Source organism: Lepisosteus platostomus, chromosome 23, assembly GCF_059453375.1.
Source record: "Lepisosteus platostomus isolate fLepPlt1 chromosome 23, fLepPlt1.hap1, whole genome shotgun sequence".
In the NCBI taxonomy this organism is placed as follows: Eukaryota; Metazoa; Chordata; class Actinopteri; order Semionotiformes; family Lepisosteidae; genus Lepisosteus; species Lepisosteus platostomus.
Window position 1 is genome coordinate 16,235,874 of NC_142633.1, and position 7,869 is coordinate 16,243,742.

General features: G+C 41.2%; 1 long non-coding RNA gene across 3 annotated transcripts; it reads right to left on the bottom strand.

Moving 5' to 3' along the window:
- Window positions 1-848: 848 nt before the first annotated feature.
- On the bottom strand, window positions 849-4,469 carry LOC148642184 (uncharacterized). 3 transcript variants are annotated; one of them, XR_015929645.1, is made up of 4 exons: window positions 4,264-4,469; window positions 2,223-2,534; window positions 1,951-2,005; window positions 849-1,131 (listed from the first exon to the last, which is right to left on the bottom strand). It is a non-coding gene; the product is annotated as an uncharacterized LOC148642184 (long non-coding RNA). The 3 variants fall into 3 exon arrangements; XR_015929644.1 differs by having other exon boundaries at window positions 3,408-4,469; XR_015929643.1 differs by having other exon boundaries at window positions 2,223-4,458.
- Between the last annotated feature and the right edge of the window lie 3,400 nt (window positions 4,470-7,869).

The following is a 7,869-nucleotide window of genomic DNA, read 5'->3' on the forward strand; positions in this document are numbered from 1 at the left end:
AGTGCAGACGTACAATGTCTGTATATCATTCGGGACATCAATCTTTTTTCCTACTGCCTGAGTACCTGAGGGTGGTTTCTAGGCTCTGTTCAGTTAATAGAGTTACAGATCTAAACCTGTGCTTATCGCACTTGTAAAAGCCAAGCAGCTGATTGCCTGTGGTGCAGCATCATTTCTAACATAATTGAAAGCAGTTTGTGCAAGCCAACAAAGCAAAAGAGAGAAGGAATAGGCTTTTTAGCAACTTACTTCATGTTCTGCTGCTCTACGATAGTTTCAGTTAATGACCTCTGAAACATATACATATCTTCTGATGCCATCAGTGACCATTGCCAACGGAGGAAGCCCACTGAAGCAATGAGAATTTATTTCCACCCATTGTCACAGCAAATGGGTAATCATTAAACCTCATTTTGAGGATCACAGAGGTGACTTGTCAGAAAGGTCAGTGCAGGAGTAGAACGTAAATGGGGCATATTATACCACAATCGGTGTGCCTGAGGGATGATTACTATGGTACTCAGTGGTGTTCCCATGGTCTTTTGAAGTAAGGGTCTGTGCTTCAATAAAGTGCCCTGCATACTGTATATCGAAGAATATTTGAAAAACAAAGAATCAGGCATGGCTACTCTTTTCCTTAATTAGTCAATTTCCTTCAGTTCAGGTGTTTTGTGCAGCAACCTTAAGAAAACCTAGGGAGTAAATCACACTTATTATCCCTGAAGCTGACCACAAGACTTAGTTCATTAATAAAATGTTGGGAAAAGAAGCAGAATATACAGCAAGTTACTTCTGTAAGTAAATACAAAGACAGTCCATAAAATGAAAACAAAAAGAAGAAAAAACACTTATGCGGGAGTTGCTAGATTTTAATATTTTTAGTAGAGAGAAGAACAGATTTTTCACGCCTTTTAATTAAGAAAAGTATCTAAGTGGAACTGGCCCAGTTCGGTGTGTTTCTCTTCAGCTCTGCAGGCTGGCTTTAATCTTGGAGCTTGCTTCATTAAGAGTTTCTTGGTTTTGTTCCTGGCAAGAGAGCAGCGGGGGACTCTCCTTTAAGATCTGAGCTCTGAAAACTCCTTAGAAAATGCAGATGAGCTGCGGCAGAGTGGGTGAAATCAGCCGGGGAGTCTGAGGAAAAACAAAACTGTCAACCAGAACTACTTCTTCCACAGGAGCAGAGAAACGACACAGTCAGGCAGGGCGGATGGGAAAGGCTGTTCTCTGGAGGTTTGTTAGCTGTGGTACACGCACTGCTGTGACTGGAATTATTTACTAACCCAGAGCACCAGCAATCTGTTTATTGATCCAAAATTCTGCTCTCCTCTGTCTGTTCTCAAAACGAAAGGTCTGGCCATCAAGGGTTACGGGGGTACTGACTATCACCAGAATGAGGATACAAAGAACAGAACTAGAGTCAGCACATGACAGGTCTCCTAAAGCTACACGTAAACCTTCAAATTAAGTGTAAACTACAGATATCCATCATGACCAAACAGTGTTCCATCTGGCTCAGTGCTGTGACATTACCCACAGTGCACCTACAATGTACTCTAATAATGGGGCAGCCTTTTACATTTAAAAAAAGGGAGAGATTATTTCACCCTTTAATTAAGAGGGAACTTTGAGGAGGACAGTTTAAACAAGACCAAAGTGGGATATCAGCAGGATACAGTTTTTTTACACCCCTGCTCTTACAAAGTGCCATCTTCAATAATAAAACAGTCAGAACTCTGGTTTAGCATCACCTGAAGAAGGGCACCACCTACAGCAGAGTGCCCCTCTCATTGTAATGGGGCCTCGGTTAGGAAGTTCTTATCCAGAGAAAAGATCCCCCCAGACTGGTCCATCAGCTTCTAAGGAAGAATGCCTTAACAAATGATACAGGAGTGCACACAGTATAGGAGGTCTTCATAATTAGTCATTGAAGTACTGTCCTAAATCTTTTACCTGTGTTTATCATGTTCTGCAGCCTGCTTCACTGTGTCTAAAATAAGTATGATACCTGAAATACAAGGAACAGGTTAACTTGCTATCAGGCATCTCATCTGTCTTTCATACTTATACATATATTTGTACAACACACCAGGGGCTAAATACTGTAAATGAACACCCCACGCAGCTTCTCAGGTTGTAAAAGTGATATGGAATGGACCTGAAGTTTACACTTGAACTTGCTGAAGACATAAGACACAGCAATGACACAATGATTCACTTCTCACCTCTCACCACTAACTTGCTGTTTGCTGAAGTACTGCTGGTACACTTTGCACACAAAGGTATAAAAATTCCCCAGTGATTTGTGAAAACCAACTGAGAGGACTGGCTGCTGCGACTCTGACTGCACTCGTTACCAAGCAAACATCACCAAGACTCCGACTGTCCATCTGATGTGGCGCTGATGCTCCCTGCACAACAAACACCTCCTTGTATCCTGGCAACAAAGCCTCTTGTTCTTCAGAAGCCTGACGGGAACAAGGCTTTGTACTGCTGAGGCTTGACAGTAATTGATTGATTGTGCCCGGGTCTCAGCTCTGGGGAAGGCAAGGGTTAAATAACACACTTATTTATAACAAAAATGCATAAGCCAAAACTGTTTCTTTTGCTGTTGAACTAAAAAGAGTCAAAAAAAACATTGTGCAAGTTGACCTATGTTCACTAATTAAAATGTGATTAATGCTTTCATTACGCCCACTGTAGATGTTAATAGATATAATACTTGACTCACATTGGGAATGTTTTTCATTCCAGATGCACATCATATTTATTTAATTTCCAGGCCTTTGATCATGCAGATGCATAAATATCCTCACATATGCTGAATGCTATATACTGTATATAACCCTTAACATTGTGCACAGTAAAGGCAAAAAAAAACAACAAAAACAAATGAAGGCTTTTTATTTTCTGTTTTTTTTAAAGGGGAATAACTTCCATACCATGAAGCTGGGGTCTCTATTGCTTTGAAACACATAAATATATATTTTTTTTTAATCTGGGAAGAGGAATTGGTGCCTGAAATACGAAATGTGCTTCCATTTTTAAAACAGAATAACATTTTAAAGTGCGATAAAATGAGAAACTGTATTAATTATCGGATTATTGACTACTAGTGACTAATATCACGTACAGTATGTGCCAACGTCCCACGGCCCTGAGCTACAATTCTTTAACGTATTTAAGCAAAGAGAGGTTTTAATTGTCACTTGGCTGTGTGCCTCCTAATAAAGTTTAAAGTTGGAGTATCACCCCGAGGAAAAGCAGAGTAACGCGTGGCAAGGCCGAGTGGAGCCGCGATGAAAGCACGCAGCACGAAGACGACGCGGAAAAGGCGTGGAAATCGTGTAATGACACCCCGCTGCATATTTTCATAAGGTCTGGTTTTGTGAAACGTCGTATTTTCTTACGTTACTGAATTACACGCAGCAGTGTAAAAGTGGTTAAACCTCAGGAGCGGAGGGTCGCGGGTTCAAATTCCCGGTGGGGGGCGCCATTATGCCCTTGAGTACGACGCTTCGCTTGTAGTGCTTCAGTAAAGTGCCCTGCACACAAAACCTGAAGTATCGGGTGTGGCTGCAGTTTCTCTTAATTAGGCAATTGCCTTCAAAGCGCTCAGCCCGTTTTGTGCGGCATCTTTAGACTCAAGAAACACTTCAGAATAAAATCAAACATATTATTTCTGCAGCTGACCACATGACCTCGGTCTATAAAACGCTAGACAAGCAGCAGAAACATATCGTCTTTAACCGATTGCTCCCGTTGAGTTCGTTATTTGTCCAATATTGGTGGCATATTTGTAAATGCATTCAAATAATACCCTGTACAAACCATCGTGCAGTTGCAATACAGGGAGAAACCAAACCAGACCCTCTAACCCCAACCCCTCTCCAACATGAAAACTATTAATGTATGTCATTTAATCCATGTTTGCTCTCCAATGTTAAAAGAAAAACAATGAGCTAAAGCAATACAGAGTCTATTAATCTATTAACACATCAGCCCGTGGAGCGACAGCCAAATTCGCTCCAAACCATCTCGGCCACGGTGTCACAGCGGAGTGAGCTGAGCCAGCACCACTTCTGTGAACGTAAATTTCAACAAAAAGACTTTCGATCCACGTTTCCATTTCCATCTGCCCGCTAACGAAGAAATAGCAATTGGCGGTTCAGTTCCGCCAACGGCAAATACAGCGCTTTAGGTTTGACATATCACATGGAAGAGAAATCGGTACAAGAAAAACAACGTTGCCCCCTTGGTACCTACAGTATAAGCTGAAATATCGCCCTGGATAACTCGACTCTGTAATTGGAGCGCAGTGGTACTATTCCCGAGCCACGCTGAATTGCTTGAGAAGAAAGAGACTTCTTTCTCAGAGGCTTGTAATTTACTGTTGCTGTGTTGTAATTATGCTAATTCTAGCAACCCACACTGTACAATTATAATGTCACAACTTCGGTGCAAATGAAAGCAATGAAAAGTCTTTTCAGAGAGTCTAAAAGCACATTACGTCTGTGCTACTGTTAAGTGTGTGATGACTAGAATGAAAGAGAGGTACTCAAAAGAAATAACATTTTAATTAATTTCTTCCCCAATTCTACATTTCCTATGGTTATAAGCGATTTTTGTTGGTTATTCACATTGAGAAAATGTATACTGTCAATGTCTATCTTAATCATTCATGTTACCTAGTGTTAACTTGCAGTAGATGTTTGTTCTCTTTTCACTGAATCTATATTTTATTTCTGAGTAACAAGGTGAGGTAAGCACAGATCAATAAGTTCACACACGAACTACGAAATATAGCTAACCACCCCCCAGTAATTATAAATGACATCAAAAGGAACAGATACAAGTGTGCCAAGGTCTAATGATTAAACTTAGACACGTTGAGATATGATTTTCCTGGAAAGTGAGCACTTGTAACGAGAGCTGTGTCCACGAGGTAGAGGAAGGACCCTGTGCGTTGTTCTGAGACTTTCAGGAGATCGTTGGGTACTTTTCCAAATCGTGGGGCTTCAATATCCCGGGAAGTGGAGGGCTTGGTAATTAGTGTAGTGTCTTGATTGGATAATTGATCAGCGCGCTGGCGCTTGCTGGAATTACCCATAGCTGTGGTCGGTTTAGCGAAAGGTCGTTCACGGTTGATGGTGGACGTGACAGCACTGACCTTTCCACAGTTCTCTTAAAATTGTGCAAAGAAATGTATTTCCCCTTGGCTGGATTATCAAACAATCAAGAGAAATTCCTCTTGTTTTCTTAATGTATTGTTTTTTCTGCCCCGGCAGATCTGAAGTGCTGGTATTTTTTGTCTTCCTTTACTTCCAGAGTTCCTGTGTGAAACATGCATGTGTGAGACACGCATAATATGTACTGTAAGTTATGCCACCTCCAACTTCCTGCGCTGTATTGCTTCGGAATTGTGGTAACATCTGTCAATTAGGCATCAGGCTGAATGGTTGCCAGATGCTTTTGTATGAGAAGAAACTGTTTTTAGTCTATTTCTTGGGAAACATTAAATTCCATTTGAATGTGTTAAGTGTTTTTTTTTATCCATCCTGTCCCGGCAAGGTGCAAGGTAGGTTACACCCTGGGCAGGACACCAGTCTATCCCATGGCACACACAGACACGATTAAAGCAAGCACGTAAGAAGTATATGTACAATTTTACAAAAGGCTTCTTTATTCATTACTGTGATTGGAAAACTGAAGTCCTCATGGTCTGTAACAATCAATCAATTAATTCTCAAATATTGTATTTTAACAGTATTTTAGTGTTCCATCTTGGACAGAAATATTAATCATCCTATAAGGGAGTCTACTTCTGAGTGGAGGTTGTGGTGAATGTGCTGCAGAGCAGCTCTGTCATTCCTAGTCTTTATTTCGAAAACCACACAGCCTTTCATCTGAAGACAGACCTATAGCAACATGTTGACGATAGCAGCTGTTTATATAGAAGGGGCTATAAAATTAAGGGCACTAAACTACAGAGACCTGCCTGTATCAGAGTGTCTGAATTCTTGATAGTGAACTGGTACAGCAGTGGCAAAACACTAAGCACAAAATAGAGGACATTCAGCCACCCCAGTATCCAGCAGCTTGCAAGACCCCCTGTCCGTGCTGAAAATGTTCAAGTAATGTAGACAGACAAGGTATTGTTTATTGACTCTTAATATCCTCATTTTTAGGAAGCTGCTTGACATTGGTGCTTTTCTGGAGTCTATACCAGAAGCCCAGGGAGCAGCACAGAACAGAGAGCAAATTACTGCTCTTACTGAGTCCGAGTCCATCTCAAATTCGAACCCAGGACCCTGAAGCTGGGAGCCATACGACTGTGTCTCTTGCTTTAAATATCCCTGAAAGGTAAGACTTGTTAGAGATAAAACATTTAAATAGAGGGCTCCTATACCGAGACAAAATTATTGTCTTGGAATAAGTCTGTATTAATCTGCACAACATTGTGGAATTATAATTTTTTTTACACAATGCAAAACCCTCATTTCCAAACAGGAGGACCTACAACCTAGACTGTTGGCACGTTTATATTCCATTCCAATTGGGTATCTGTACATCAGACCTCATCTTCAACTGTGAATTCATCTGGAAACGCACTATAAATAATCATGTGCCAGGTAAGGAATTAGGTGTTGCAACATTTCACACTGTTCTGAAGTGTAGCTGCAGTTCAAGGTTCCCGAAATAGAGAGCACATGGCTGAGCTGTTGATATTAAACATCTTTGTTCCTAACTGAAAGGCAGGGTTGCTTTTTGTGAGGGATATGAAGTGTATCTCACTCATTTGATAAATGTGTCATGATGCCATCAGTGTCATCGTCACCCCTCTTACATGCCCTGCTGGAAGGAGACCGCCCACTGAACTTCCACATGCAGTCATCCAGTGTGATCCAGCATGCTCCCGAAACCACTGTTTTATACAAGTCCTTCTGGGCCTCTTTAGATCCAGTTTGGTGGTCAAATGCTGATCTGCTCTTCTTGTTATGAGCCCGACCCATTGTTTCTGGGTCTCTCCACAGTTACAATCATGACATATGGGACACAGATCCTCAGTTGACCTTCAGTTCGTTTGTATTTCTCTCTCTTCTTCTTATTCTGAATCTTTGCTGAAGGATTTGCTGTGCTTCCCTTTTTTAATCCAAGGATCGGGTCTCACGTCCATGAATGTAAAAGGTGGAAACACAAAAAGCTCTCTACTATAGAATCTGACTTCTCCTTCCATTGAAGAACACATTTTGGAAAGGTGGGGGTCTATACTTCCCTATAAAGATGAAAGATTCCCTGCAGTTAATAATTTGAACTCCATGCATTCAACAAATTCTGCAGAAGCAGCACTTTAAATGGTTAATTAAAAGGCTAAAAATAGTCTACGGCCTTTTCCTTCATTGTTTTTTTTGTGAGAAAATCCTAAAATAAACAGAACATTTTAAACAAAGAGTCCACAGCTTTGGACCAGATGAGAATTATCGCAGCTAAAAGCTATGTCATCTGATGATCACAAGAGGCTTTGAACCACCAGATAGAGTCAGGCCTTTTTATGTTTCATAAAAAACCAACAGCCTCTGGATGGCTACCCAATTGCTGTGGCAAGATTTTTTTTCCTTGCTCACATGTTAGCAACTGTGAAGCAGTTCTTCCACACTCACACACAAACCAAAGTCTGATGGTCTTTCTCTCATCTCCCATTTAATTGCCCCTGGGCTCGTTAGGTCTAACTGACATAGACAGTGTTGGAGGGAATGGCTGCAAACTCCAGAAGAAGCTGCTGGGGGCATGTTTTGCATGAGCTCTGGTGAAAGGCTGTCTTGGAGGGGAAAGGAGAATTTTCAAATTGCTCTCATGTATCAGCTGATAGAT